We start from the raw sequence: 27,758 nt of genomic DNA on the forward strand, positions 1-27,758 counted from the left end.
TGCAGGAGTGCTAATCTGTGAGTCAATAATTTACCTCTCCTCCTAGACAAGCCCATGTTCCCCTCCCATGCACACAACTTGCACAAGGATGTGTTGCCCAAGAACGCCTCTCTACCATTCCAGATGGCGAGAAGTAAACATTGGTTCATTTTCAAGGTACGACTGCTAGGTTACATGCACCTGAAAGTTCTTAGGCAAATAAGATTTAGTGGCCAAAACAGCTGAAGCAAATGCTAGGAAGGTTGGACCCTGTTGTTACTCCACCAATGAGGAACCGGAGGAGGGATCTGCAAACTAGGCAGTTAATAGCTTGCTGTAAACCACCCCAGGTGTGCTGGCCCACCAGGCACTGGGTCTTGCTTTTGCTGCACTTCCCAAGCCTGTGTCTATCATTTGAGTGGATGGATGGGGCTGTTTCTCACAAAGACCAAAGTTTATGAAGCATCCGTCATCATAGGCAGGACCATCTATGGTGAGTGTGTGCGTGTCCTCAAACATGTGAGGCTTTACTTTCATCACTTGCCTGTGGTTTAGTAGGCCACGTGGAGTTCCAAAGACCTCAAGGGCCAAGAAGGGGCTCGCACCTCAGTTTCCCTGCTGTGGGTACTTAGGAGACGCCTGTGAGTGAGCAACATTTGTCCACATGAGAGATTTGTTTGGAGATACCTGCATATCTCTACTCTGTTAACTTCATTGTCAATTCAGGAAAATGTGTCCTCTCCACCACGCCACATGGTGAGAAGTAAACATTTGGTTTGTTTTCAGTGTACGACCGCTAGGTTACCTGCACCTGAAAGCTCTCAGGCAAACAGGAGTTTAGTGGCCAAAACAGCTGAAGCAAATGCTGGGAGGAGTGTACCCTCTTGCTACTCCACCAATGAGGAACCAGGGGATGGACCTGCGTGCTAGGCAATAAATAGCTTGCTGTGAACCACCCTAGGTGTGCTGGCCCACAAGGCACGGAGTCTTGCAAGATCATTCAACAAGTCTCGCTTTTGCCGCGCTTCCTGAATCTGTGTCCTTCGTTTGAGAAGATGAGTGAGGCTGTTTCTCACAAAGACCAAGCTTTATGAAGCAACTGTGAACAAAGACAGGGTCACCCATGGTGAGTTGTGTGCATGTTCTCAGAGACAAAGATGCGTGGTTTTATTGCTTGGCTACTGTTTCCTTTGCCACACTGAGCTCCAAGGACCTCCAGGGACTAGAGAAGGCAGACAGGTTAGTTTCCTTGCTGTGGGAAAGGAGGAGATGCCTGTGAGAGAACAACAAGTTGCCCACATGAGAGATTTGTGTGGAATTGCCAGGGTAGCTCTACTCTGTTAGCTCCTTCCTGAAGTCAGGAAAATTGGCCCTAGTGGGCCAACTAGGTAGTGTTGCTCACCATGGGGTGAGGGATGAGGGATTTAGCTAATGTTGGGCGTTCTCTGTTCATCGGCTGCACTCTTACCCTGGAGTTTTACTCCTTCTGCTCAAGCCTATGGCATTGTTTTGTCTTCTAGTTTTCTCCCTTTCCTCCTTTTCCATCTTCTTGCCTCCAGAATACCCCTTAACTTGCCTCCTTTTAACCCCTTCTCCCCTTCCAGCCATTCTTTCTCATTTCTCCTATGCATGTCAAGGCTTATGGCTTTGAATGCCAAAATGCTGCCTTGATCCTTGTGTTTTTTTTCACATGTAATCCCGGTATGAGTGTTAATTTTATGTAATGACTGGACTAGACCACTAAGTGCCTATACGTTTGGACAAAATTCATTGTTCTGTCTATGTTGGTATTTCTGGTAAGGTTTAACATCTGAACAGCTAGACCTTGTAAATGAAATTGCCTTTCCTGGCGCAGCTTGAACAAAAGGGCTGACCTGTCTGAGCAAGATGGGATACCTTTTCCTTTAATGCATTTTATATGTGACAGAAGAATAGTCTGGAGATTGTACTAGAATTTTCAGTGTTTCTCCAGACCATGAAATGTATGTCTTGGTACCTGGGAGCCTCCTTAATTGCCTCATGAGTGCCAGCAAGTGTGTAATGCATCTTTCTTTCCCTGCCAATATAGGGAAATGGCAGATATATAGATGGATGAATGGATGATTAAATAGACATGCAGATGCACATACATGGAGATTTCTGCCTTCTGTTTTTTTCTAATATTGACATTTCTGGCTAAAATATTTAGCCAGCGAATATCTTGAATACCTCTATAGTGGTGAGGCGTCAGGCCGTGTGGTTAAGCAAAGATGAACTGGGTTGATAATACAAACTGACTTAAGACAATGGACATATCAAAGCAGAGCAGAGAGATGCTTTGTCTCAAAGTAGGAACACTGTTTAAATTTCTGCAGGTGTAATCAGCATATGTGACCAAGTTTCAATCACATCAAAACTGAAGACAACCCACCTGTCTTGGATTTGTAGAAGTAAGACCCTTGGCTTTTCCCTAGCTGAGATAAATCCTTGAAGTTCATATGCCATGGACCTGGAGCTATGCTAGTCAGTCTCACCTGGGCAGATCACTGAGCCATGATTTCCCAAAGATCTCATCACATTTTAGTTCCACTTAAGCCTGTGGGGCTGGCTACACAGATTTCCTCCTTAAAAAATGCCTTGCGTAGAGCTGAGGTATTTTATCCAAGCTCCCTGTCTGATGGCTGAGTTGCTAATGGTGATGCCCTGCTGTTTTTGTTTCCCAGGTTAAATGGATGATCAGACCTGCAGTAAGCTACTCTTAAAGTCAAGGAGCAAACTTTCTAGTGCTGCTGCTCTACGGAGCTGGCAAAGCAATTCCACATGCAAATACCAAGGTAAGAGCTAGCTTCTGGGGGGAAGTGAAGGCGTTTTTTCTGGTTTCTAGAAATAGTCTACTCACGTTAGAAGAAGAAGAATCTCACCCTGGATGGAATCCAACACTCCCCAGCCAGTTATCTGGTGAGTGGCACTCAGGGAAGTGCACAGTGCACCGTAGAAACTTCTTTAATATGTGGAAATGCACTTTGTATCTTTAGAGACATAATGATTAATTTTTTAATATTTGTTAAAGATGAGAGTTAACAATAGTCTTTGAACATTGGTCTAAATTGGACCTCATGGTGTGTAGTTGTTCACATTAAGTCTCCAACCTCTGGTGTTTATCGAGTACTTTAACAGTTTCTTCCCACCTTGGTACTACAGAGATCCCCTCTCTGATTCCCCCTTGTCATTCAGGAGGTCCATGGTTCTGTTCTGATTCTGGGTTGTGGGCCTTTCCTTCTTATGTCTGAATGGCCCCATAATAGGAGATTTCCCCCAATGAATCGTCTTAAGACACCATGCTTTATTAGGATGTTATTTCCTCAAGTCCCAAGTCATCTTTGATCGGCCCTAAAGTCCTCTACCTCTCCACATTTGGGAAGCTAGCTTTGTGGTGAAAGACTCTAATCTGGTATGTGAAGTAGAGCTCTGAGAGGAGAATGGATTTTTAAATATATCTGTGGAAGCAAAGCAATAAATTAAATGGTAATGTCCTTAGACATCTTTCAGCCACATGTGCATGTTTGAGAAAAACAAAGCCCTATCATGGTTTTGAGGTTATTGTTTGTCACATAAGTACAGTGTAAGAACTCTGTTCTCAGAATATAATGTGAACATATTTAATGTATTTCTCTTATACGGACTTAGGAGCCTAGTGAGGCTTCCCACTACCACCTGTGTTCACGTATTTCTAACCTCCCTACTCCTTCATTTCTCATTTTTTGTTTCAGTTTTTAGAATGATATATTTTCAGTTTTATAACCATAAGCTTAACTTTCCACTAAGTTTTCAACAAATAGTAAGAAAAAAACTTGTTCCTCAACAGTACAGACAAGGGTTGTAAACAATAAATCTCAAAGGTTAATTTTGCTCATATATATTGTATTCTTAGTTGCCACAGATCAGAACACAAATGGTATTTGTCTTTTTGGGACTAGCTTATTTCACTAAGTATAATGGTTTCCAGTTGCCCCCATTTTGTTGCTAAAGACAATTTAATTTTTTATGGCTGATAGTATTCCATAGTACTTATATACTGCATTTTCTTTAGACAGTCATCAATTGATGAGCACTCTGGTTGATTCCATATCTTAGATGTTGTGAATTGAGCTGCAATAAACATGGGTGCACAGATAATTCTTGAATATGCCGATATCGTTTGGTTTGGGTAAATTCCAAGGAGTGGGTTGAAATGAGGTATATGGTGGATCTGTTTTCAGATCTCTGAGGAATCTCCATACTGTCTTCCACAATGGCGGTACTGGCTTATTGTTCCTCCGACAGTGGATTAAGGTACCTTTTTTCCACACCCTCACCAGCATTGTTTGTTGATTTCTGTATGAGAGCCATTCTACCTGGGGTAAAATTAAACCTCATTGTGTTTATTTGCATTTCCCTGAAGGCTAGTGATCCTGGGCATTTTCCCCCAAAGACGCCTTTTATTTAAGAATACAAACTTCATGCATTTCATAAGTACTTTAGGAATATAGTGATTCTTCCCGCCATACCCACACTAACACCCATTCTCCTCTTCCATCTTTCATTCCCAGTCCCATTCTCCATTAAGGTCCATTTTTGATTAACTTTATACACAGAAGACCAACTGTATACTAAGTAAAGATTTCAACAATTTGCACGCACACAAACTGTTCCTCAACAATTGAGACAAGGGCTAATCAGTCATTGGATCTTGAAGTTAATTTTACTTTATTTCAAGAAAATTAAAGATGTGCCCAAGAATGATGCGTCTTTTGGAAGCACTTAGCTATAATACAACACTTTGAGAACAGAAGTCTTGCATGGGAAGTTAGACCTCCTGTTAAATTAACAGGTAACACTCTTATGTGTGGTGTCAGTGATCACCCAAGGCTCATTTTTTTAAAATACTTATTTGAAAGAGTTATACAGAGGCAGAGACACAGAGGTCTTCTATCTTCTCACTCACTCGCCAAATGGCTGCAATGGCTGGAGCTGGGCGGATCTGAAGCCAGGAACTTCTTCCAGATCTCCCACACAGGTGCAGGGGCCCAAGGACTTGGAACATCCTCGGCTGCTTTCCCAGGTGCATTAGCAGGGCGTTGGATCAGAAATGGAGCAGCTGGGACTAGAACTGGCTGGCACCCATGTGATGCTGACGTTGCTCGAGGTGGCTTTATCAGCTATGCTACAGTCAGTGCCAGTCCCCTGAGCATTTTTTAAATGAGTTTGCTGGCTATTTTAATTTCATCCTCTGAAAAATGCCTGTTCAAATCCTTGCTGATTTCTTAACTAGATTGATTTGTTGTTGAATTTCTTGTGCTGTTTATAGATTCTGGATAGTAATACCTTATTGGTTGCATAGTTTGCAAATATTTTGTACCATTCTGTCAGTTGCCTGCTAACTTTGCTGAGTGCTTTCTTTGTAGTGCAGAAGCTTCTTAGCTTGATGACGTAATTCCATTTGTCTATTTTCTATTTCCTATGCTTCTGGAGTCTTTTCTAAGACGTCTTTGCTTATGCCAATGTTTTTGAGTTTCTCCAAAGTTTTCCTCTAATAACTTGCTGGTATCAGGTTACAGATTGAGATCCTTGATGCATTTTGAGTTGACTTTGGTATAAGGTAGTGGTCATCTTTCATAATTCTTCTGCAGAGATCCAATTTTCCCGGAACCATTTGTTGAAGGGACTGTTCTTCCTCCAGGCATTGATTTTTTTTTTTTTTACCTCCTTTGTCAAAGATTAGTTCGTTGTAGATGCATGAACTGATCTCTGGGGTTTTCACTCTGTTCTGTTGGTCTACTTGTCTATTTCTGTGCCAGTATTGGGCCCTTTGGATTAGAAGTACCCTATAGTATGTCTTGAAATCTGGTATTGTGATGCCTTGGGCTTTGTTTCTTGTTTTGTTTTTAGATGTTCAGAGTCTTTTGTATTTCCTTATGAGTTCTAGCACTTTTTTCTAGATAGGAGGAAAAATATGGTTGGTATTTTGATTGGGATTGCATTGAATCTGTAAATTGCTTTTGGTAGTATAGACATTTTGATATTAATCTGTCCAATCCGTGAACATGAAGATTTTTCCATTTTTGTCTTCTATTTCTTTAATGTTTTGTATTGTAAATTTTATCAGATCATTTACCTCCTTGATCAAATTTAGTCCATGGCATTTAAATTTTTTGTAGTTACTGTGAATGATATTGATCTTTCAAATATTTACTTGAGGCTGGCGCCGCGGCTCACTAGGCTAATCCTCCACCTTGTGGCACCAGCACACTGGGTTCTAGTCCCGGTCGGGGCGCCGGATTCTGTCCCGGTTGCCCCTCTTCCAGGCCAGCTCTCTGCTGTGGCCAGGGAGTGCAGTGGAGGATGGCCCAAGTGCTTGGGCCCTGTACCCCATGGGAGACCAGGATAAGTACCTGGCTCCTGCCATTGGATCAGCACGGCGTGTTGGCCGCTGCACGCAGGCCGCAGCGGCCATTGGAGGGTGAACCAATGGCAAAAGGAAGAACTTTCTCTCTCTCTCTCTCTCTCTCTCTCTCTCTGTCCACTCTGCCTGTCAAAAAAATATATATTTATTTGAAAGTCAGTTACAGAGTGAGAGGGAGAGACAGAGCTTATATCTGCTGGGTCACTCCCCAAATGGCTGCAATGGCTGGAGCTGGGCCAGGCTGAAGCCAGGAGCCTCCCCCAGGTCTCCCATGTAGGTGCAGTGGCTCAGGCACTTTGACCATCATCTGCTGCTTTCCTAGACAGTATCATAAGCAGGGAATTGGATTGAAAGTGGAGCATCCAGGACTCAAACAATTGCCCATGTGTGATGTCAGCTTCCCAGGTGGCAGCTTTTTCTTCTCCACAACATCAGCCCCTATGACACTGATCTTACAAGTTCTTTCTCAGCTATGGCATTGTCTGGCTATACAAGAGCTATTTATTATTGTGTATTGATTCTATATTCTGCCACTTCACCAAACTTTTATGAGTTCCAATAGTCTCTTAAAGGAGTCTTGGTTTGCCTATGTATAGGATCATATTGTCTGCAAACAGGGATAATTTTACTGCCTCCTTTACAACTCATCACTTGATTTCTTTTTGTTGTCTAATGGTTCTGGCTAAACCTTACCTTCCAGAAATACATTGAATAACAGTGGTGAATGTGGACATCCTTGTCTGGTTCTAGATCTTACTGGAAATGCTTCCAGCTTTTCCCCATTCAATATGATGCTCACTGTAGGTTTGGCATATATTGCATTGATTGTGTTAAGGGGTGTTGCTTCTATACCTAATTTGCTTAAATCTTATCACGAAAGGATGTTATTTTTTGGAATTTTTTTTAACTTAGTAAATATAAATTTAAAAGTACAGTTTATGGATTACAATGGCATCCCTCCCATAACTTCATTCCCACCCATAACCCTCCCATTTCCTGCTCTCTCTCCCTTTCCATTCACATCAAGATTCATTTTCAATTATCTTCATATACAGAAGATCAATTCAGTATATATTAAGTAAAGATTTCATCGGTTTGCACCCACACAGAAACAAAGTGTAAAAATACTGTTTCAGTACTAGTTATAGCATTACTTCACATTGGACAACACACTAAGGACAGAGATCCTACATGAGGAGTAAGTGCACAGTGACTCCTGTTGTTGACTTAACAATTTGACACTCTTGTTTATGGCGTCAGTGATCTCCCTAGGCTCTTGTCATGAGTTGCCAAGGCTAGGGAAGCCTTTTGAGTTTGCCGACTTCGATCTTATTCCGACAGGGTCATAGTCAAAGTGGAAGTTCTCTCCTCCCTTCAGAGAAAGGTAAAGGATGTTCTATTTTATCAATAGTTTTCTCTGCATCTATTGAATACTACTTTCATTCTTTTTGTTAATGGGACATATAACATTTATTGACTTGTATACGTTGCATGACCCCTGCATACCAGGGATAAATCCCACTTAATCCGGGTGAATGATCTTTTCTGATGTGGTGTTGTACTTGATTAGCTAGTATTGTGTTGGATTTTTTGATCTTTGTTCATCAATGAATACTGGTCTTCAGTATTTTATTTCTAAAACCAGAGAAAGATATAAGGTGATTGTCGTCTCATAGGAGTTTGGAAGGATTCCATACCTTTCAATTGTTTTGAATATCTTGAAGAACTGGAATTATTCTTATTTGAAAGGCAGAATTGTAGAGAGGCAGAGGTGGAGAGGGAGATGGAGTGGGAGATCAGTCGATCTTCCATCTACTTGTTCACTCCCCAAATGGCCACAATGGCTGAGGCTTGGCTGATCTGGAGCCAGGAGCCTTTCCTGGGTCTCCCATGCAGTGCAGGGGCCCAAGTATTTGGGCCATCTTCTGCTGCTTTCCCAAGCCACAGCAGAGCTGGATTGGAAGTAGAGCAGCCAGTTCTTAAACCAGAGCCCATATGGGATGCTAACACTGTAGGTGATGGCTTTACCCACTGTGCCAGAGTGCTGGCCCTGAAATTAGTTATTCTTTAGAAGTTTGGTATAATTTAGCAATGAAGTCATTTAGTCCTGGCTTTTTATTTTGGGAGTGTCTTTATTACTGATTCAATCTCCATTTTAGTGATTGGCCTATTTAGCTTTCTATGTCTTCATGACTTAATTTTGGTAGATTGTATGTATCCAGGAATCTATTTCCTGAGGGTCTTTCCAAGATTTTGCATATAACTATTTGTGTTAAATCATGGTGATTCTTTTTATTCCCATGGTATTCATAGTAACATCTCCTTTTTCATCTCTGATTTTATTTAGGTCTTTATTTTTGTGGTCCAATGGCATATAAATTTTGCTTATTCAATAGAACAATCTCATTTCACTAATCTTTAGTATCTTTTGGTGTCAATTATGTTTAATTCTCTCCTATAAATCATGTTTTTTTTCCTCAGTACTTTAGATGGAAAGATATCAGATAAAAAGTAAATCTATCTAATGTAGGCACCAATTACTGTAAACTTCTTGAACTGGAATACTGCTTTTGCTATATCCCATAGGTGTGTGTGGTTTTTTTTTTTTTAGGTTTTGATATATTATTTCCAGGAATTTTTAAATTTAATTTCTTGCATGTCCCATTCCCTTTTTTTTAAAACAGGCAGAGTTAGACAGTGAGAGAAGGTCTTCCTTCCGTTGGTTCACCCACCAAGTGGCCACTACGGCCGGTGTGTTGCAGCTGGTGCGCTGCGCTGATCTGAAGCCAGGAGCCAGGTGCTTCCTCCTGGTCTCCCATGTGGATGCAGGGCCCAAGCACTTGGGCCATCCTCCACTGTACTCCAGGGCCACAGCAGAGAGCAGGACTGGAAGAAGAGTGAACGGGTGCAGGCGGAGGATTAGCCTAGTGAGCCATGGTGCCGGCCTGTATGTCCCATTCTTCATTGAGAAATATATTGTTTAGTTTCTGTGCATTTGCATGTCTTCTGGAGTTTCTTAGATTGTTAATTTCCATCTTCATTTCATGTGATTAGAAGAGATAGTATGATTTCCAGTTTTTATTGAATTTGTTGAGACTTGCTTTGTGGCCTAGCAAATGGTCAATCCTAGAGAAAGCTCCGTGCACTGAGGGGGGAAAAGAATTCACATTCTTTTCCATAACAGGAAACGCAGGACCACTTGGATCTGTACTCAGCCTGGGTGTCCTTTTAGATACCACACTTGTTTAAATGACTTTGGGAGGTGGCTGGAGTGCCACTATCAGGGGTCCCAAATGCCAGCCTCAATCCCTTCCATATGCACAAGACTGTCTTCACAACATTACAACCTTCTTATAACCTTTTCTCTGGAAAAGTGAACAGTCAAAATAAATGCAAAGTGTATACTTTATTGAACATTAGAGGGACCAAAAGGCTAGGGTCATGAAGGGTCTCCCCCAAAGTGACATTCTGTGTTTCTGCCTCCTAAAACGAGCATAGAAGCCATTTTCTTCCTTCACTGGAGTTTATCACATCAGGTCTAGTTGGTATATACAATTGGGGTGACAAATGACTCCAAGAAGGGTTATGAATCCTGTCTACACATGAGGCATTAGATGCTCTGAACCATTGTTTTTTTAAATATTTATTTGAAAGGCATAGTTAGAGAGAACAAGCGAGAGTTCTTCCATCTGCTGGTTCACTATCCCAAATGGCCTCCACAGCCAGGGCTGGGCCAGACCAAAGCCAGGATCCTATTGCTTCATCCAAGTCTCCCATGTGGGTGCAGGGACCTAAGCATTGGGACATTTTCCACTGATTTCCCACGTGCATTAGCAGAGAGTTGACTCAAAATATAGCAGCTTGTACTCAAACCAGTTTCCATGTGGGATGTTGGCATTGCAGGCAGTGGCTTTACTTGCCGTGCCACAATGCTGGCCCCCATTGATGTTTTGCAACAAAAACCAGGGAATCTCGGAAGATGGAGTAAGGAGGAGAAATGCCCCAGATGTTCCTAAGTGAGAATATTAGATGCCACTTATGGTAATTTGTTGATATAGAAGCCATTATTGGTTCATATTTTTAGTTTTGAAATTGAGGACCCAAGGGAGGAAAGTTATTCCTCATGCAGGTTTGTGTTCATTGGGCCTCTGGCTTGGAGGGCCTGATTACTCTTCAAGCAGCTTTCAGAGGAGAGAGTCAAAGTCTCATCCAGCAGGACTTCTGTGTCATTGGGCAAGGTTTCTGCGCTCATTTTAGGGACTGTCACTATCTGCAGTCAGCTGACAAATGTGAATTCTTTTTTATGGAATTTCCATTTGTCTTTCTCCACTATATATTGCTGTAAGCCAAATATCTGACTGGATAGTTTATACAGAGGTTTATTCTGGCTCATGGCTCTGGAAGCCAGGAATTCCAAGATCTGGCAGTTAAAGTGGGTAAGGCTCTGATGCTGCCTCATCTCATGGCAGAAAGTGGAGTCATCGGAGGGGAACTGAGGAAACACACAGAAGTCAGCCTGGCTTTATCCAACTGCACTCTTGATAAGACAAATCTAGTTCTGGAAGAGTCAGAACTCACTCTCAGAAAGAGACATTAATTCATTTATCTGGACTCTATTCCCATGGTTGAAACAACACTTCCATTAGGTCTCACTTCCCAACCTTCCACCATTGAGTAATTAAGGTTACAATCCATGAACCTGTAAGGGACACTCTCAAACCACAGCATTACTTAACCACTATCAGGAGTGTTTTGTTTGTGTTTTTTTGTTTGTTTGTTTGTTTGTTTCAGAAAAGTTTTCTTGGTTGGCTTTTGTGACACCTGTGAATTGAGGGATAGGGAAAGTTCATATAAATACTTTTGCACACATTGAGTGTACTCTGGAGATGACATGAAGGGATGGTGGCAGACACTAAGCATGCAGTCACAAACATGTGGGTTCCATGTGATCAATATATTGGAACAGGAATGCAGTTCTACAGTAAGTTCACTTCTGTAACTTGAGCCTTGCAGCCTGGTACATAGGACAAAGAATTAGCAGAATGCCTCTGGTTGGATAAACTGTCTGTCTGGAAAACATAGGAGATGTCAAAGTCATGAGTACACATTGACTTTAATTTATTTGCCCGATTCAGCCAGGCTAATCTGTACAGGTGAAAACCACCAACATATTTCCCAGGATTTGTAGCATCTCATCCTTACATATCCTAAGAAAATAGCATATTCTCTCTCAGGCAGTTTTCCCATACAGGTGTATAAATTGGGGGTCTAGTGGCCTAAGGAAGTAGATGCTCTTCTCAAAGCATTCTTTATAGCAAACTCATAAATAGGAGAGGTACCTAAGGGACCAATACTGATTTAGTTTTGGAATGTATTGACTGCACAGTTAGATGTACATGATCATGTTCCATTTTAGGTGCTTTTCTATCCATGGCTGGCTTTGTCCCCGTTGTGTAGCTTTGGCAAGAAGGCTCTGGATTTCTGGGCTTGGAAGGTCAGGTAGATATGGTATTTCTTCTGAGCAGAAGCCAGGTGAATTGGATGGAAGTGAGCTGTTCCATCCCTTAGGAAAAATTCCCACCTAGGTCTATGCTGGGAAGCAATCAAAGCAAAGTCCATGACACCAGGCACTTCCCTGCATCTCAGGGCATTGGTTAGTGAGGAAGCAGGCAAGCCAGGTTTCTCTTGGTGCAAACCCCCCTTTCATGCTGACTGTTCTTATTAGGAATTGTGTTACTGGAACTGTGAAGACAATTTCTGCACAGGCGTACTCATTCTTGAGCTGTTCTGCTGTGGAGCACTACTTATTTTGGGGCTTGGAAAAGTCCTATGCCTGCTAAACTCTGGACTCCTGGATCATACTAGACAAGGACATACCATAAGCAGCACTGGGTGAAATCTAAAGTGACTTCCACTGCCAAAATCTTGAGGAACTAGGCAGTATAGCCGTTTCCATCCACATTTTCCCCCTTTGAAATTGCAACAGGAATTTAAATGTTGATGTTACAACTGAAAGATCAACATTTTCTATACAAGAAGCTTATTTATACAAGGCAAGCAAATTTCACATTTCCTATAAGAGTTAAGAGCATAATGATACTTCTCATCCTCACTCCTTCCTTAATTTCTTTTGAAGTTACAATGACATATTTCAGTTTATTTTATAATTTGGAAGTTTAACCTCCACTAAAGTATTTGACAAGCATAAAAACTGTTCCTCAAGTGTATAGACATGGCTGTAAACAAGTCAATTTTCAAAATATCAATTTTGCTAATGTACATACATCTATTAGTTTTAACCCAAATAACAAAGTCTAGTATTTTAATATAAACACAGTGCTATATATACACCTGTTTAGCTTCTAGGTCATCAATGAACTGAAGTTCAAAAATATCAGGGGTAAAAAACTGATTGGAGGCAGGCACTTGGCCTGAATATTAAAACACTCCTGGGGACATCCATATACCATGTCCGAGTACTGGGGTTTAAGATTTGGCTCCAGTAGAACTTAAGCTTTACAGTTAATATGCAGCCTTCAAGCAAGTACAGAATCAAGTTATTTGTTCACTGAAGCTTACATGAGAGACACTGGTAGAGTTCTGGGCTCCTGGATTCAGTCTGGCCCAACCTCAGTTCTCGGCCATTGTGGCATTTGGGGACATGGACAAGTGGATGGCAAACCTGTCTCTACTCATCCTCTTTCAAATAAATTAATAATTTATTGAAATATTTTGACTGGGGTTTTAAAAAATATTAATTTTTTTTGACAGGCAGAGTTAGACACAGAAAGGTCTTCCTTCCGTTGGTTCACCCCCCCAAGTGGCCACTACAGCCAGCACGCTGTGCTGATCAGGAGGAAGCACCTGGCTCCTGGCTTCAGGTCTCCCATGCGGGTGCAGGGCCCAAGGACTTGGGCCATCCACTGCCTTCCCAGGCCGCAGCAGAGAGCTGGACTGGAAGAGGAGCAACCGGGACTAGAACTTGGCTAATCCTCCACCTGCAGCACGGGCACCCCAAGTGAGCTACTGCACCAGCATGTTAATTGACTTTTAAAGCTGGGAATGCCAGAAATAGAGTTCCTAATTACTCTTTCACACTATCTGGGTCTTACATTTATGACAGTTACCCCAGTATTTCTACCATCTTCTACCTTCCAGGTGTGCTAGCAAGAAGCTGGATCACTCAATGATTTTTTTTATTGTTTTCTGTGTTCTCTTTTTTTTAAATTTTTCAGGTAGAGGTATAGACAGCAAGGTCTTCCTTCCGTTGGTTCAATCCCCAAATGGCTGCGACGGTCAGCGCTGCACCAATACAAAGCCAGGAGCCAGGCGTCTCCTCTTGGTCTCCCATGTGGGTGCAGGGGCCCAAGCAGTTGGGCCATCCTCCACTGTCTTCCCGGGCCAAAGCAGAGAGCTGGACTGAAAGAGGAGCAACCGGGACTAGAACCAGCACCCATATGGGATTCTGGGCTGCAGGTGGAGGATTAACCCACTGCACCACAGTGCTGTTCTCTTTTATGTCTCCAGTTTCTTATTTTCTTGCTTCCAGCATTGGATTTAGTATTCTTCTGCTTTCTCTTAAATGTATACATTGAGATGATTGATTTCAGTTGTGATTTTTATTATAGTTGTTTATATAAACTTTCCTCTGCACACTGCTTTACTGCATTCATTATGTTTTTGAATTTTTCTTTACATTATAATTCACCTCTATTTAATGTTTTACTTGTTCCATGTGATCTGAGTATTAGCTTAGGCTCCTATAGTCCTTTATTTGATATATTTATTTCTCTTTGAAAGGCATAGTTGGAGGAAGGGAGGGGTCTTCCATCTGCTGGTTTACTACCCAAATGGCCATAATGGCCAGAGCTGAGCAAATCTGAAGCCAGAAGCTGCTTCCAGGCCTCCCGAGCAGGTGCAGGGGCCCAAGGAATTGGGCCATCTTCCACTTCTTTACTAGGCCACAGCAGAGAGCTGGATTGGAAGTGGAGCAGCTGGAATTTGAACCTACACCCATATGTGATGCTGGCACTGCAGGTGGCAGCTTTACCTGCTATACCGCAGTGCTGGACCCTCTAAGTATTTTCTAATCTCTTTCTTGAACTTTGTTAACCCACTGTGTGTGTGTGTGTGTGTGTGTGTGTGTGTGTGTGTTTATGCAGCACGTGAATGCATGCAAAGCAAGATTAACTCAGAAACCTCTTACCACAGAAATCAGGAAGAGGGCTCCAAGAGAGGAAAATTTCTAAAAAAAATTTGTCAAGGTGCGGTCTTCTAAGCACATTTCAGGTGAGGAGTAGGATTATAGCTAACAGAGTGTGGGGACAAAACTCATCAGAAGGCTGGAATTGTTGTCCTTTCTAGCCTACTCGTGATAAAACAAGCCTTCAGAAAGTTAGGAGTAGTAATTTTTTCATATTCTCATAATAGAAGTAGAAACTCGGAAGGGTGGGATCACTACTTTCTATTATGATACAACTAGAGACTTGGAGTAGGTTCAGTACTTTTATCTTACTGAAGGCTGCTTCTATGGAGAAGCATTCATCTTGTCACTCTTCAAGGGACTTTCCCTTTTCTCAAGTAGGTACTTGACATATCTGCCTATTCATCTGTCTCCTCTTGTACCCCCCTCCACACACATACACAAGAATGGACACTAATTTCCCTTAGGAATATGAGGATGACAACTGCTCTGGCTATTTCATGCTGAAAGGGGCATTGTTGGCCGGTGCCATGGCTCACTAGGCTAATCCTCTGCCTTGCAGCGCTGGCACACCGGGTTCTAGTCCTGGTTGGGGCGCCGGATTCTGTCCCGTTGCCCCTCTTCCAGGCCAGCTCTCTGCTGTGGCCAGGGAGTGCAGTGGAGGATGGCCCAAGTGCTTGGGCCCTGCACCCCATGGGAGACCAGGAGAAGCACCTGGCTCCTGCCATTGGATCAGTGCAGTGCGGCGGCCATTGGAGGGTGAACCAATGGCGAAGGAAGACCTTTCTGTCTCTCTCTCACTGTCCACTCTGCCTGTCAAAAAGGGGGGGCATTGTTGAGGGACAGCAACAGGGCATTCTTAGGGTCAATATAAGGGTCCCTGATAGAATGCAGATTTCCAGGCACCATCTGGAATACCACCTGGAGTTAGATGGCTTCTAGTTGTTTAGAAATCCTGGATAACAAAGCATGTAAGACACTTATCTCTCAATGGAGAGCCTCATCTTCTCAGTTCAAGGCATCTAGCTGGAACCCTCAAGGTCAGAGACTAAGTTTTAGATGGAAAAGAATTTCTAGAGCTTTAAACCATAAGGTCAAAGTAAAAGTTAAAGCAGAATTTAAATTAAGGCTGTGGACCAGAAAAATAAGGACTAAGTTAGATAAAGTTAACTCCTTTAAGATTAAAATTTTTAGAGGAATTACTCAAAGGCAACAGAAAACATATGAAACTTCCCTGAGGAGCATAAAATTTTGTAACCTAAGGCAGTTATAAAACACATAAAAAACCTCGATTGAAAAGGATTAGGATGCAATATAAAAACATACAGAGTTTTTTTTTTTTGACAGGCAGAGTGGACAGTGAGAGAGACAGAGAGAAAGGTCTTCCTTTGCCGTTGGTTCACCCTCCAATGGCTGCCGCGGAAGGCGCGCTGCGGCCAGCGCACCGCGCTGATCCAATGGCAGGAGCCAGGAGCCAGGTGCTTTTCCTGGTCTCCCATGGGGTGCAGGGCCCAAGCACCTGGGCCATCCTCCACTGCACTCCCTGGCCACAGCAGAGGGCTGGCCTGGAAGAGGGGCAACCGGGACTAGAACCTGGTGTGCCGGCGCCGCTAGGCGGAGGATTAGCCTAGTGAGCTGCGGCGCTGGCCAAAACATACAGAATTTTAATACATAGTTACATAAAGCAGCTTTTGAATTTTGAAAATGTTAAAGCAGTTTTTCCTTCCAGGAAGGAAACCAGTAAGTTATTTTTTTACAATTAAATTTTACAAAAGTGTTGCATGCCCTAGGAATCTCGGGAAAAGTTTAGCCTAAAAGGCAGACATTTAAGCCTAGTGCCAACACTTTCTTAAGACATCTTTAAAAAGTTTGATACATGCATACATGTTAATGATCAAATTAGGATAATTAACCTCCATCACTTCATATATTCAGGATTTCTTTGTAGTGTGGGCATTGAAGCTATTTAGAAATATAGATATATTAACTGTTAACCTACTGTACAACAGAACACCAGAAGGATTATTTTTACAATAAGGAAAAAATACTTTTTAAATAAACCTCAGATTTACTTTTATTGAACTTTTTAGGCATTGATTTCTGTATGAAAGCCATACTAATTGGTATGAGGTAACACTCAATTGTGGTTTTGATTTGCACATCCCTAATGGCTAGTGAACCTGAGCACTTTTTTCATTTGTCTGTTGGCCATTTGGATTTCCTCTTTTGAAAAATGTTTAAGTCCTTTGCCCGTTTCTTAACTGGGTAGTTTGTTTTGAGTTTGAGCTTTTTATATAGTCTGGTTATTAATCCTTTATCAGTTTCACAGTTTGAAAAGAAGTTCTCACATTCTGTTGGCTTTCAAACAGAAATCAACTAACAATAAAGGCTGAGGATGTGGGGAAAAAGGTACTCTAATCCACAGTTGGGAATGCAACATGGTAAAAACACTGAAGATAGTTTGGAGATACCTCAGACATCTGAATATAGTTCTACCATATGACCCAGCCATCCACTCCTTGGAATTTATCAAAGGGAAATGAAATTGGCAAAAAGAGCTATCTGCACCTTCATGTTTATTACAGCTCTATTGACAATAGCTAGGATATAGAATCAACGTAATGCCCATCAATGGAGGACTGGATAAAGAAATTATGGAATATGTACTCGATGTAGTACTACATAGTGGTAAAAAGATATGAAATCCTGTCATTTGCAACAAAAATGGATGAATCTGGAAAACATACTAGTGAAATAAGCCAGTGTAGGATGAAAAGTTCTGTAGATATCTGTTAGATCCATTTGGCTTAGATCCATTTGATCTATAGTGTCAATTAAATCTGCTGTTTTTGTAATCCATTCAGCCAGTCTGTGTCTTTTAACTGGAGAGTTGAGGCTATTTACATTCAATGTGCCTATTGATAAGTAGTGACTATGTCCTGCCATTTTTCCAAAGAGATTTCTAATATATGTCTTGAACTTCCTGTGATCTTTTACTGGGAGATTTTCTTTTACCTTCGTTTGTTTTGGTGGTCATGATTCTGTGTTTGTGTGTAAAACATCTTTAAGCATTTTTTGCAGGGCTGGACGAGTGGTGACAAACTTTCAATTTCTGTTTGCTATGAAAGGTCATTAATTCACCTTCATTCACGAATGAGATCTTTGCAGGATATAATATTCTGGCATGGCAGTTTCTTTTAGTACTTGGGCTATATCTCGCTATTCCCTCCTAGCCTGTAGGGTTTCTGGTGAGCAGTCTGCTGTGAGTCTAATTGGAGATGCTCTGAGAGTAATCTGACATTTTTCTTGCATATTTTAGAATCTTTTCTGTTTCACTGATGTTAGTTTGATTACAATGTGTCGTGGTGAAGATCTCTTTTGGTCATGTTTATTGGGGGTTCTGTGTGTTTCTTGTACTTGGACGTCTCTTTGCTTCTCCAAACCCAGGAACTTTTCTGCTGGTATCTCACTAAAAAGGCTTTCTAATCCTTTCTCTCTCTCCATGCCTTCAGGAACTCCTAGAACCCGAATGTTGGGTTTTTAAATATTGTCGGGAATCTACAGGATACTATTTTTTAGATTTCTAATTTCCTCTTTTCTTTGGTTTGATTGTATACTTTCCTGTGCTCTAAGACTGATATTCTCTCTTATCACTGATTTCTGTTTTTAAGGCTCCCAAATGTGTTTTTCATTTGTTCTATTGAGTTCTTCATTTCGTTTTGGTTTCTCTTCAGTATCTCAATTTCATGTTCTACTAAATTCCTCATTTCGATTCCTCAAGATTTCATTTTCATGAGTTTCTGTCCTGCATGGATTTCTGTAGTTCATGCAACTTTTTTGATAACTTCTAAATGTTCTTATAAATTTGAGATCCGTATCTTGCATTTCTTCTGTCTTATCTTCATAATCTTGTATTGGAGTGTCATGTTTGGGAGTGTCAATGTCTTCCTTGTTTACTCGGTTTCTGCATTTGTTTGGCATTGTGGAGATATTCTTTGGTTTCTTTTTCTGTGGCGGCTTTTCTCATTATACTTTGACTCTAGATTAAGCAGAGTGTCTGCTTTTGGTGAATCTCTAGAGGCTTGTGTTGGGTGTGGCCAGAGAGCTCTGTTCAGTTCTTCAGGGTTAAGGGTGTGCCAAAGGTGACACACCCAGGTTTGGCATGGTAAATCTTCTCTTTAGTCAGAAGGGAAGTAGCTCAGCTCAGCTGAGCTCTTCTCGATGGCAATCAGTGCCTGAGGCGCTAGCCCCAGTGGGTATAATATTTGTCTGCTCTGTCCCAAGGACCAAAGGATCTGTGCAGTCCTCTGTGTAAGCTCAGATTCCCCTGCAATGTCTCTCACTGGTTTGCCAAGGTTAGAGTTTGTGGTGTCTCCCACGGAGACTACTCATGTCTCAGCCACACTGTGAGTTCTGCCACACACCCTCAGTTTTTTTCCGCAGTCCTGATTTATAAGCTCCACACATTCACTAGGTCTTAGTCTCCTGTTATTTCTCCCCATCAGAGTCAGGTTTTTCTGCTTGGCTGAGGGTGGGCACAGCCCCAAGCTGGTGCAGCTGTTACATGTCCAAAATGGCACCTGCTCTATTTTCTTGTTCACCTTTGTGAGGTGAGTGGAGAGAGAATCGTGTCTGTACTGGTCCCTTTTTTCCCCTCTCCTCTAGTTAGGCTGGTGTACTTTCCCCTACGGGGCTTCAAGCCTCGTTCCCTCTAGGCTCTTCCTGCTGCTTTTCCGCCAATGTCTCCAGCTACTGTGTTTTTTGCCTCATCTCCCTTTCCAGTGCTGGTGCATAGACTTGGCAGCTGGGGTCCCGAGCCGTGGGCACCCATTCCCTCCATGTAGGTCCACCGTGTCCCTCTAAAATTCCGGAAGAGTTTCCTCTGCGGTTTTTCTCCCTAACTCTTCCCTGAGACTACAGTATCTCCACTTTTATTAAACTATCTTTTCCTGGACTATCCCTATTCTGCCATCTTGGAGCCCTTCCAACTCAAATCTGCTTTTAAAAATTGTGGAAAGAAAAGTAAGCCTGACTGGCAGATAACAGATTTTCCAGTCTAGTGAACAGGAAGGCAAAATAATGAAAATAGAATTGAGTATAAAGACAAATGAAACAGTATCAAACATTATGTCTTGCCCAGTGTAAGCTGCATAAGAATAGTAGACCTTAAGAAGCAGAAAGAATATTGGAGGAAACAAGTTGGAAAAATTCTAGGTAGAGAAAGACTTGAGTCTACACATCCAAGAAGCATGGCAACTCTATGGCAGGATAAACTAAACACCCATGCTGATACATTTTGTATTTAAATTGTAAAAACAAAGTTTGGGACATGTGCCTGGCCTCATTGTTAACATGGAAGTTAGGTACTCTGATGTAGAATGGGGTATCCTATGTTTAAGTCCCAGTTATGCCTCCTGATTCTTTTGATCAAGATTTTTCAATGTTTTGTAACGGACCTCGGTAACAAGATTGTGTGTATCTCAAGGAAGTTTCATGTGTTTTCTGTTGCCTTTATTGAATTTAACTGCTTTGAAAATTTGAGTCTTAAAAGAATTCTTTAATTCTGATTAGTTCCAGTCCATAGCATTCATTAAAACACGGATTTAACTTTCACTTTGACCAAAGTGTTTAAACCTCTGAATTCTTTTAATTCCAAAGCTCTAAAACTTAGTCTTTGACCTTGAGGCTTCTAGATGGATCCCTGGCCTCTCAGAAGTTGAGGGTCTCAATTGGTAGAGATAATACCTGTCTTACACATGGTGTCATCCAAGACTAAAACAATTAGACATCAAACTCTAGGAAGTACTCAAGATGATGCCCCGAGGAAATCTGCATTCTCCCAGGGACCCTTAGATCAACACTAGGAAAGCTCTGCTGCTGTCCCTTAATGATGCCCCCTTTCAGCAGGAAGCAGCCAAAGCATTATCAGCCCCCATATCCCTAACAGTAATTATGGTCCATTCTTCTGTGAGGAGGTAGATGAATGAATAGGCAGTTAGGTCAGGTCCCTATTGGAATGAGGAAAAGGAAACTCGCTTTAGAAGTGGACAATATGCATGCTTCTCCCCAGAAATTGCCTATAGCAAGACAGAATCATGATTCCCACTCCTGAGATTCTAGTTTTATTTGAAAATAGAAAAGGTACTGGGGGCTGTAGCATAGTAGGCTAAGCCTCTATCTGCTGTGCCAGCATCCATATGGTCACTAGTTATTGCCCCAGCTGCTCCTTTCCAATCCAGCTCCCTGCTAATGGCCTGGGAAAGCAGTGGAAAATGGCCCAAGTCTTTGGGCCCCTGCCCACGCGTGGGAGACCTGGAAGAAGCTCCTGGCCATGGTGGCCATGGGGAATGAAACATTGGATGGAAGACCTTTCTCTCTTTCTCTGCAACTTTACCACTCAAATACATCTTAAAGTTAACTATCCCACCCATCTGATAGCTTTTTGTTTTCTCATGAGCAGGCCAGAAAGGACTACAATTCTAGCCCTCTGAGTGTTGTCCTTACACTCCAATTATTGCAAGTAAACCTGTACCTCACCTGAATTATGCTTAAAACACTCCACCTTGAAAGATTTTCCAGGTTTTTTCCTATCTTGGATCCCTCTCCTGATCTCTGTGGCAGGAAGTTTCAAACTTTCCTTTCATGCTGTCTGTCTCTCCCTCTCACGCAGTATGTTAACACGTATATCAAGAGACTAAAATTGATGAATTACAATGAATATAAAAATACACAAACCTAATGACTAGTGAAAGCAGGTCCCAGAGAAAAATCTATCTATAAGCGCCTACAATAGAAAAGAGCGAATATCTGAAGTCGGTCACCTTAATGTATGTCTAAGAACAAGCAAAAAAGACAACTAAATCCAATGCTGGGAGAACAAAGAAAATACTGGCGTGGAGATACATAACGTACAGTAACATACAGAATAACATGAAAAGATTGTTGAGGGGTCTGGCATTGTGGCATAGTGGTTAATGGCCACTGAGGGCAATGTTGGCATCTCGTATGGGCACCAATTCAAGTCCTGGCTGCTCCACTTCCAATCCGGCTCCCTGTTAATGCACCTGGGAAAACAGCAGAGGGTGGCTCAAGTAGTTGGTTCCCTGCACCTACCTGGGAGACCCAGAGGAAACTCCTGGATTTGGATCAGACTAGTTCGGGCTAGTGGGTGAAAGATCTTCTGTTTCTGCCTCTGAAACTCTTAATTTCAAGTACATACATGAATCTTAAAATCATTCAGGGGTGGATATTGTGGCACAGTGGGTTAAGCTGCTGCTCATCTGACATCAGAGCACAAGACTGAGTCACAGCTTCTGTTTCCATACCCAACTCCCTGTTAAAGTGCCTGTTAAAAGTAGCACATCATGGTTCAAGTACTTGAGTCCCTGGTTCCCACCTAGACCAGTTGGAGTTTGATTCCTGGATTCTGCCTGGCTGAGCCCTGGTTGTTGTCCCCATTTTGGAAGGTGAACCAGTGGGTATAAGATATCTTTCTCTGCGGTGTTCTTTTCTCTCTCCTGCTTAAGTAAACCTTTAAAAAAACAATAGAACCAGACTTCATTAGTCAACAAGTCAGCAAAACTGACAAACTTAGTTACTTGAAGGAAAAAAATGGCAATTTTGTTGGACATTGTAGTTGGTCTTACAGTGTGATTCTAGGGATTCATTTTGGATCAAAACAGTTTAAGCCATTTGCCTCATCTGCATTCTACTTTTATAGTATATGGTTGGTTTATGAAGAAGGTAATCTGCTAGAGGAAACTGAGTCATTCTTTGCTGTCCAACACAGAGCTGGGAGGAGAGTGAAGTTGGAGATATAGATGGAGTGTCTGGAGGCCCAGAACCTTGGAGAATGAACGCTCCACAATTTAACATCTTAACCCTGTCAGGCAAAACTTTACACTTCTGACTTCACATTCCTCAGCTTGAGTCCACCTGGAACAGCGTGAGGCCCCTGCACAAATGTCTTCAGCTGCAGATCACCTTGGCACCACCCCCGAACCATGCAAAAGGAAATCTCCCAGGCCCATCCAAAGTGAGTAGATTCTCTGGGAGATAGACCTGCATGGCTGGTTGGGCATGCCCCCTACAGCTCATCCTGGGATTATACAAGGAGTTGGTTTTGAGCTGGACAGACCTCAGGGAAGAAAGAAGCAAAATGCCCTAGTTTCCCTGCACATGAGATGCAGGGGTGGGCGACTTTGTATCAGTAATGTGCTTGCTGGAGAAAATTGCTCTCATAATCTTTGATGTTGGCCTCTTCCTCAGATGAGAGATTGTGGAGGGGAATCTGGGAAGATTTAAATGAACTAATTTACATGAACCAACGTGGAAAAGAAACATGGCTTACATGTATGCTTTGTGAGCATGCCTTTAACAGATTTCTTGTTTTCCTTTTAGGTTTGAAAGGACTTCATATTACTCACTTGCTTAGACCATGCATGCTTAAGTTCAAATCGGCCTCCCACTCAGAGTCAGGAAGCACTTCTCTGTTACCTTCACTGAGCTTCTCCAGAGACTGAAGAGGGAAGGTGACAAAGGACAAAATTTGAGGCTCAAGGTATGAAGGTCTGAAGATCAAACTGCAACTGTATTCTTTCACACAAAATCCCAATTTACACCACCCTTTCCAGAAAGGTAAGAACAGGTGACACTCCTAAAAGAGCCTGGAAGTAGAAAGTAGTAAAGGCATACCAGGACGTTATATGAAGAGACCCTAGAATGAATGAGAATTCAAGGGCAGGAAGGGGTAAGAAGGAAAGGGATGGAGGTGGGGACAAGGCAAGCAGGGAGAAGGAATTGGCAATGATCAGAAACAAGGGAAGACAGGATGCCCACTCTAATGACATGTTCACTCACGGGAGGTAAGGAGCAAGCATCTCATTCAAGTGTTCTGCATTCTCTCCTGCATCTCCTTGCACAAGAACCTAGGCCACAGGTTGTCTTTCCTATAGGGGCGAGAATAGACTTTGCCTCTGACAGACAAGGAGGCAGAAGTGAACAATGTGGCCAGGGTCACACAGCTCAGCTCTATTGAGAAAGATTGCAAAGAGAAAGATAAAGGCTGCTTTCTGGTGCTTGGACTGAGCTCAGTTCTCCCCCACCCTCTTCCATCTGTTTTGGTCCACAGACCAATGGAAGATTATGAATGGAAGCAGCTGTCCCATGAGGATCTGTTGGCTCTGCTGAGCTTGGTACCCTTAGATGACCTGTATGACTATCCCTGGTGCCTAGGCCATAGCTTGGATGGCCCTAGAGTTGGATACAAGAGACCCTGCAACTGTGGAAATATGGGAATATTTTGTATTGCCATGGGCTCACAGGACTCACCCCCATGCCTCATCAGAGCTCAGAATACTTAAATAGTTCCAGGTAATACCTCGACAAAGCCCATCTCTGCACATTGGGTAGAATGTAGAGACTTGTTTAGCACTGTAAGTAAGACTATGGGGGAATGCCAAGGAGCCCTTAGCACCTGGGGGAGCCCAACATGGATGCGGGGCTGAGGGCCGTGGAGGGTAGGATGCACAGTGAGTTGAGGGTAGGTCTGCAGTGGGCTCCATCCAGAGGAAGGCTGAACTCCTGCCACCAAGCTGATTATGATGCCTGGGATACAACATAGGAATATTCCACAACCTTCCACCTCTCAGCTGCCCAAAGGCTGCAGGGCAAGAGGCAGTGGCATATGTTGTGGAAGCAAGGAGGTGGAAGCACTGTTCTCCATCTGGCATTTGGGATCAGCCATGGCAGTTCCCTCTGCTGCCTTGCACAGCATGAGGGAGGAAAAGAGGCTGGAGCATGAGCAATTCTGGAAGCTAATTACTTTTCCTATATGGCACCAGTATGTATGAGCAAGTACACTTAAAAAGAAGTAGAAAGACCACTTCGATCTGTTCCAGCTAATCAACAGAAAATGCTTCCTTCAATTTCTTCACTTGGATGAGATGCAAAAAATGCATTGATCTTAAGAAATACGACTGACCATTGTTAATGACTGCATACATATGTTCAAAAATAAGATATGGTGAATATAGAAAGAATGGAATGATTATGCCAACATCTACATTTGACAAGGATAAGTTGAAGTCCACATTGAAACACGCTGTGAGAGACTGGAGTGAAACCGGTAAAGCAGAATAGGATGTCTGCTACCATCTACTCATTAAAGATTCTTTACAAGTTTCCAGAAGAGATGACATCTTTTCAAAGCAACTATTCTACGTGGTGTTGGATGAGGAAGACTGGCCTGGGAAATACCTATGCTAGGTTATGCTGGTCCAGGAAACGAATGGAGTCTTGTTATGCTCTGTTCCCCACCTTTGTACTCAACAGTGCTCTGAAACAACAAATATAGACTTTATACCTGGGTCCATCAGTTTAACAATAACTGGAGATCAGCTGATCATATTCAACCCATCTTTTTCTCTGATCCCCAGTCTTCCTTCTGCTTCCAACTTCTATGATTGCAGGAGACTTTTAGGTTTATTTAGAATGCAATACCCAGCACTGTATTGCTACCTGCTCACAATGTAATGGATTAATATTGGTAAAAGATGGAAAATACCTAAACTAGGTGGAAAATACCTAAACTAGGTGGAATTTGTATCCATCTAGGGCCCCTTTTGTACCACTTTAAAAATTTTTATTTTGACAGGCAGAGTGGACAGTGAGACAGGTTTTCTTTTTCCGTTGGTTCACCCTCCCCCCGCCCCCCAATGGCCGCTGCAGCCGGCGTACCACGCTGATCCGAAGCCAGGAGCCAGGTGCTTCTCCTGGTTTCCCATGCGGGTGCAGGGCCCAAGGACCTGGGCCATCCTCCACTGCAATCCCAGGCCATAGAGAGCTGGCCTGGAAGAGGGACAACTGGGACAGAATCTGGCACCCCGAACGGAACTTTCCATAGAATTGAACTACGAGGATATAAAATCTTCATTCTACAGTGTGGATTCCAGGTCGAGATAGAAAAATAATCTGTCTTGTCAACATATACTGTGAATGATCTATGATCAAATGCTGCTATGGATGTTTTTGTGGTTCATAAACCACAGTAATGGTCATAATGGATACTACTGAGTAAAGATTGTAAAAAGAACAAGTGCTGACAAACAACTCAATCAACTATCACTGACAGGACACAACTGAGTGTTAATATTTTTAAATTTTGTCATGGAAAATAAGGTGTCTATTAACATACCTATTGCTTTTTCAAATATACTATATTGTGCACAGTTGGACCACACAAGGAAAAGTAGAGGCAATGCCTTGGCACACTTGCCTTGGGTTTTTGTTCAATAGAAAAATTGTAATCTCCAGTGTCTTCATGGAACTATCCATTGCAAGTCTGCCAAATTATTATGGGCTTCAGTACTATTCATATCTCCTTTGTTTTGGACATGTTATTTTTTGAGACAAAGGATATTCTGTTGCATTCCATACATAGAATTGAGATTGCTGTTCACTTTGGGCCTAAGCATTCTATATATACATAGTATGTTTTATTCAAGTTTATTTAAGCTTACTTGAACTTAGAGAAGCATGAAAAATTTTCATGAAAGGTTAAATTTAGTAAGAAGACAGGTTAAGTAAAATGCATTCAGGTACAAAGGAATTAAGTCTTTCAGCCACACTAAACTGAACACTTTATGAACATATACTCATCATGCATAACTTTGAAATGTGGGAGATCAATACTGTGAGGCACAGAAACTTCAAATTAGGTCTAGGAATCTAGGGAAATAATAAGGTCTGTAATATTTGAAATGAATTTCAAAGTAAATATAGCATTAGTGTGATATTTACAATATCTTCAACAGATTAACAAAAGCTTGTTTTCAATAATCCTAATAAACAGACAAATGCTAGTAAAAACTGTCATATCAATGTAAAGAAGTCCTGAATATGAAAATCAGGGATAAATTACTACCATGGTCTGTATTCAATACTGTATGCAGTAGCCACTAATGTAATTTTAGTCTACTTTGTTCCTTGATAGATGCAGCTTTAGTGTTAAACAATGTTTTATGCTGCTTTAAGTTTGTATCGCTAACAGATCTGAGTTTTCCTTTGTTTAATGTTAATCATTCCATTTCCAGTAGCTTGAATAGTAATGACTGTTTTAATTTTTCCTTGGAAAAGAACGCTTGTATGTTTTTACAGATGATTGTTTGCTTTAAAGGACCTCTGTGGCAATTTGGTTTAGTTGGTCTTACTAAAGTGCTTGTAGCATAAATGTCATGAAACAGAACACACTTATTTGTAGATCTTTAGCCCTTTGTTTCCACTTAGATGCCACATCCAGTAGTAACTCTGCAACCTTACTAGTTAGGTTGTAGATCTTTTCTGCATACAATGAAGGAAGTTTCATGATCATTACTCCTAGTCAAATCAGGGAAGTCTATAAACTCATTTTAACTGCCTCTCAATTTTATGTTCCTCAGTACTGGCAAATGTTCACTTGGTAATTCTCATTATCTGCATTAATAAACTTCAAATTTATGCAAGGAAAAATATTTTAAAAATCTTAAAAGGAACATTTTGAAAAACACATCCTTTGAATGCGAAGGCTTACAGTCTTGAATTTAGCAGTGCTTCTTATTCACTGACTGGTTTTTTTTTTTTTTTACAACTTGCATCAATGAAGACAATCTTTGTCTTAGAGGAAAAACAGCAAGAATATTAACCTACCTAAATGGATCAAGCTATCAGGTAGTACTCACAAAAGTTACATTTCTGAATTATACATTTAATTCTGAGATCTTTGATTTTTCACATAATGTTCTATACAAATCTGCATCACTATTATACCTTTTGTAGTTACTTTTTTCAGGTTTAGAATATATCAATATTACAAGTGTCACTAGAAGATTTATTGAATATTTTATATTTAATCTTAAATACTAAAGTATGAGCCTTAATGTTTTTTTAAAATTAGCTTCATACACAAATGTTTCCATCAGAGGAGATGGATAATTGTACCTGCCTTGGAGTTCCTTATACTGATCTAATGCAGATTTAGGGTATGTTAAGTGGCAAGGTGGTGTATATATAACATAGAAGCTGTCCAAATCACAGTAAATTATGTAGACTATTTGTATGTAACTCATTCTAATAGTTGCCACAAATTAAGCTTCATGTCTGCATGACATTTGTCTATGA

At 41.6% G+C, this 27,758-nt stretch overlaps 1 pseudogene across 1 annotated transcript; it reads left to right on the plus strand.

The window, feature by feature from the left end:
* Window positions 1-306: 306 nt before the first annotated feature.
* On the plus strand, window positions 307-27,689 carry LOC149119653 (protein-L-histidine N-pros-methyltransferase CARNMT1 pseudogene; annotated as a pseudogene). The gene is made up of 6 exons (XR_016228470.1): window positions 307-472; window positions 766-1,105; window positions 2,682-2,792; window positions 4,218-4,290; window positions 22,528-22,638; window positions 23,004-27,689. The product of XR_016228470.1 is annotated as a protein-L-histidine N-pros-methyltransferase CARNMT1 pseudogene (transcript).
* The last annotated feature ends 69 nt before the right edge of the window (window positions 27,690-27,758 follow it).

This window comes from Oryctolagus cuniculus, chromosome X (genome assembly GCF_051225735.1).
Source record: "Oryctolagus cuniculus isolate XC-2025 breed Fujian yellow rabbit chromosome X, ASM5122573v1, whole genome shotgun sequence".
NCBI classification, from domain to species: Eukaryota; Metazoa; Chordata; class Mammalia; order Lagomorpha; family Leporidae; genus Oryctolagus; species Oryctolagus cuniculus.